The following is a 5415-nucleotide window of genomic DNA, read 5'->3' as shown; positions in this document are numbered from 1 at the left end:
AGGCATCCATGACTGCCATAGTGCGTAAGCCGCCGCTGTGCGCGTAAACCCGTTCCCCGTAGGGAGGAGTCAAGCCGCCGCTTAGAGACGAAGTATGAAGTGTCCTCTTCCACATAGGGCAAGCTAGAATGAACTATCTTACCCAGGACCGCCGAAGCAGCGTGGACCAGGGGAGAACTGAACTTTATACTTCACACCACAGTATTGAGTAATGTGCCCTCTTCCACATAGGGCAAGCTAGAATGAACTATCTTACCCAGGACCGCCGGAGCAGTGTGGACCAGTGGAGGACTACACAATCATGAGGTTTGATATCGACTTGTGTGTTTCAATAGGGTACCGATGGTATGTTTTGAACCGATTTGATTTAGCCATTCTGAAGTCATCACTTGGTTGAAGCGCTGAACTAGGGAGGGGCATCGTTTACATATATATTGGTTTTCGCATGCTCTACTAGGTTAATGTCATAGGGTTGGCTATCGAGCATGCCCAAGTGATGACTTGATTGTGTGCTTGCTTGAATTCTTCACATTTCATACCATCGGTTAGTTGTCGAATCATTCCTCGATCATAACCTTCGTTCTTGGTTCATGTATGCTCTCTTCCACATAGGGCAAGCTAGAATTAACTATCTTACCCAGGACCGCCGAAGCAGCGTGGACCAGGGGAGAACTATACTTTGTCTTGTATGCCCTCTTCCACATAGGGCAAGCTAGAACTAACTATCTTACCCAGGACCGCCGAAGCAGCGTGGACCAGTGGAGGACTATACTTTGTTCATTACACCACAGTATTAAGTATGGTGTCCTCTTCCACATAGGGCAAGCTAGAACTAACTATCTTACCCAGGACCGCCGAAGCAGTGTGGACCAGGGGAGGACTACACAATCATGAGGTTTGATATCGACTTGTGTGTTTCAATAGGGTACCGATGGTATGTTTTGAACCGATTTGATTTAGCCATTCTGAAGTCATCACTTGGTTGAAGCGCTGAACTAGGGAGGGGCATCGTTTACATATATATTGGTTTTCGCATGCTCTACTAGGTTAATGTCATAGGGTTGGCTATCGAGCATGCCCAAGTGATGACTTGATTGTGTGCTTGCTTGAATTCTTCACATTTCATACCATCGGTTAGTTGTCGAATCATTCCTCGATCATAACCTTCGTTCTTGGTTCATGTATGCTCTCTTCCACATAGGGCAAGCTAGAATTAACTATCTTACCCAGGACCGCCGAAGCAGCGTGGACCAGGGGAGAACTATACTTTGTCTTGTATGCCCTCTTCCACATAGGGCAAGCTAGAACTAACTATCTTACCCAGGACCGCCGAAGCAGCGTGGACCAGTGGAGGACTATACTTTGTTCATTACACCACAGTATTAAGTATGGTGTCCTCTTCCACATAGGGCAAGCTAGAACTAACTATCTTACCCAGGACCGCCGAAGCAGTGTGGACCAGGGGAGGACTATACTTTATACTTCACACACTAGCCATACTGAAGTCATCACTTGGTTGAAGCGCTGAACTACGGCGGGGTAATCGTTTACAGGTTATAATCATATAGCTGCATGCTCATTAGTAGATAATGGAATATTGTATGGCAATATGAGCATGCCCAAGTGATGACTTTGTTTCAAGCTCAACAGGTAGGGTATTGAGTCCTCTTCCACATAGGGCAAGCTAGAATGAACTATCTTACCCAGGACCGCCGGAGCAGCGTGGACCAGTGGAGGACTATACCTTGTCCATTACACCACAGTATTAAGTATTGTGTCCTCTTCCACATAGGGCAAGCTAGAATTAACTATCTTACCCAGGACCGCCGAAGCAGCGTGGACCAGATGAGGACTATACTTTATACTTCACACCACAGTTTTGAGTACGCCTTGCATAAAGTATCTAGTTTGAACCACGAGGGCTCACAATGTAGAACCGCGAGGGCTCTAGTACCGATTCTCTCGGTACGGCTTGGTCCGTGTTCCTTTATGCTTGTACTCTAAGTATTAAGTATTGTGTCCTCTTCCACATAGGGCAAGCTAGAACTAACTATCTTACCCAGGACCGCCGAAGCAGTGTGGACCAGGGGAGGACTATACTTTATACTTCACACACTAGCCATACTGAAGTCATCACTTGGTGGGGGTGAACTACGGCGGTATCTATCGTTTTGGTTCGGTCTATATAGGGTCGCTTGCATGCTCATTCGAATATAATGTAATTGTGTATGGCAATATGAGCATGCCCAAGTGATGACTTTGTTTCAAGCTCAACAGGTAGGGTATTGAGTCCTCTTCCACATAGGGCAAGCTAGAATGAACTATCTTACCCAGGACCGCCGGAGCAGCGTGGACCAGTGGAGGACTCTATACTTTATACTTCACACCACAGTATTGAGTACGACTTGCATAAAGCCCCTAATGAGAACCACGAGGGCTCTCTCAATGTAGAACCACGAGGGCTCTAGTACCGATTCTCTCGGTACGGCTTGGTCCGTGTTCCTTTATGCTTGTACTCTTAGAAAGTCTCAACCCGGAGGTCTTGACTTTGATTGTCATAGTTGGACTACGACGGGGCATCCGACCATTGCTGATCGAACACCCCTGATTCACCATCTTTCGGGTAGGCGGTACGCGTACCTCCGGACGCGGAAGTCTCAACCCGGAGGTCTTGACTTTGATTGTCATAGTTGGACTACGACGGGGTATCCGACTCATCGAATACCCCAGAAGCACACCATCTTTCGGGTAGGCGGTACGCGTACCTCCGGACGCGGAAGTCTCAACCCGGAGGTCTTGACTTTGATTGTCATAGTTGGACTACGACGGGGTATCCGACTCATCGAATACCCCAGAAGCACACCATCTTTCGGGTAGGCGGTACGCGTACCTCCGGACGCGGAAAGTCTCAACCCGGAGGTCTTGACTTTGGTTGTCATAGTTGGACTATGACGGGGCATCCGACCATTGCTGATCGAACACCCCTGTTACACCATCTTTCGGATAGGCGGTGCGCGACACCACCGACGCGGAAGTCTCAACCCGGAGGTCTTGACTTTGTATTGTTGGATAGTCCTCTTCCACTATAGGGCAAGCTGGAAATATTCCATTTTACCCAGGACTGCCGAGGCAGCGTGGACCAGGGGAGAACTTCACGGAATCTTCAGGCATCCATGATTGCCATAGTGCGTAAGCCGCCGCTGTGCGCGTCAACTCGTTCCCCGTGAGGAGGAGTCTAGCCGCCGCTAAAAGACGAAGCATTAAGTGTCCTCATTCCACTATAGGGCAAGCTAGAATTAACTATCTTACCCAGGACCGCCGAAGCAGCGTGGACCAGGCGAGGACTATACTTTATACTTCACACCACAGTATTGAGTACGACTTGCATAAAGCCCCTAATGAGAACCACGAGGGCTCTCTCAATGTAGAACCACGAGGGCTCTAGTACCGATTCTCTCGGTACGGCTTGGTCCGTGTTCCTTTATGCTTGTACTCGCGGAAAGTCTCAACCCGGAGGTCTTGACTTTGATTGTCATAGTTAGACTACGACGGGGCATCCGACCATTGCTGACCGAACACCCCTGATTCATCATCTTTCGGATAGGAGGTGCGCCCACCTCCGACGCGGAAGTCTCAACCCGGAGGTTCGGACTTAGAGTTTTTCCCATTTAAAAGTTTTTCTCTTAGCCATACTGAAGTCATCACTTGGTGAACGATTGAACTAGGGCGGGTTAATCGTTTATAGGTATCATGTGGTTTGCATGCTCTCTTAGGTTAAGGTCATGTGGTTGGCTATCGAGCATGCCCAAGTGATGACTTTGTTTCACGCTTGCTTGATTTCTTCATGATTCCCTGTTATATAGTGTAATCATTCGAGAACAGGGAATCTTTGGTTTTGCTCAACAGGTATTGGATGTCAACTTGGTATCTAGATCGCATTAAGTCTCAACCCTTAGGTTCGGACTTGTATAGTGACATCTTGTTACGGTCTTGAGTCTCAACCCGCAGGTTCGGACTACTTAGTGTTTGATCGAATATAATATGGCAACTTGTGCCTAAGTCTCAACCCGCAGGTTCGGACTTCTGTTTATTTGGCCAATGTATGTATAAGGCAACTTGTGCCTAAGTCTCAACCCGCAGGTTCGGACTTGTGTATTTGTTCGAAGTCATGTATAAGGCAACGTGTGCCTAAGTCTCAACCCGCAGGTTCGGACTTGTTAGTGTTTCGTCAACTTTCATATGGCAACTTGTGCCTAAGTCTCAACCCGCAGGTTCGGACTTGTGTATTTGTTCGAAGTCATGTATAAGGCAACTTGTGCCTAAGTCTCAACCCGCAGGTTCGGACTTGTGTATTTGTTCGAAGTCATGTATAAGGCAACGTGTGCCTAAGTCTCAACCCGCAGGTTCGGACTTGTTAGTGTTTCGTCAACTTTCATATGGCAACTTGTGCCTGAGTCTCAACCCGCAGGTTCGGACTTCTATAGTGTTTCGTCAATTATCATATGGCAACTTGTGCCGAAGTCTCAACCCGCAGGTTCGGACTTCTGGAAGGATCACTTGGCCACTAATGATCCTTCCGCAGGTTCACCTACGGAAACCTTGTTACGACTTTTACTTCCTCTAAATCATCAAGTTCGGTCAACTTCGATAAAGCAGACGCGGTTCACGAGGATCCAGCGAACGATCATCTCCAAAGACCTCACTAAATAATCCATCGGTAGTAGCGACGGGCGGTGTGTACAAAGGGCAGGGACGTATTCAACGCTGGCTGATGACCAGCACTTACTAGAAGTTCCGAGTTCATATGGACCATTGCAATCCATAATCCCTACTAAGTGAGTATTTGAGTGATTTCCCGTTCCTCTCGGAATAGGAGACACGCTGCTACCCACATTGTAGCACGCGTGTAGCCCAGAACATCTAAGGGCATCACGGACCTGTTATCGCTCGATCTCATTTTGCTAAACACAAATTGTCCTGCTAAGCAGCGTACCGTAAGTGCACTTGCGCACACGAACAGCGAAGGTGTCAGGTCATACTCCACCGAAAGGTCCTAACCCGTTCCAATCGGCATCGACGCATTAACGCTGACTGCGTTCTAGTTAGCATATGTGAGTCACGTTCGTTATCGGAATTAACCAGACAAATCAATCCACGAACTAAGAACGGCCATGCACCACTACCCTTAAATTTGAGAAAGAGCTATTAATCTGTCTCACCTCCATAAGTTCGGACCTGGTAAGTTTTCCCGTGTTGAGTCAAATTGAACCGCAAGCTCCATTTCATTGTGGTGCCCTTCCGTCAATTCCTTTAAGTTTCAACTTTGCAACCATACTTCCCCCGGAACCTGACTTTGGTTTCCCGGAAGCTACTGAGAGCACCTGGTTGTAGCGTCTCCCAATTGCTAGTTGGCAT

This window comes from Anopheles ziemanni (genome assembly GCF_943734765.1).
Source record: "Anopheles ziemanni chromosome X unlocalized genomic scaffold, idAnoZiCoDA_A2_x.2 X_unloc_80, whole genome shotgun sequence".
Classification (NCBI taxonomy): domain Eukaryota; kingdom Metazoa; phylum Arthropoda; class Insecta; order Diptera; family Culicidae; genus Anopheles; species Anopheles ziemanni.
This window is presented reverse-complemented; position numbering follows the sequence as displayed.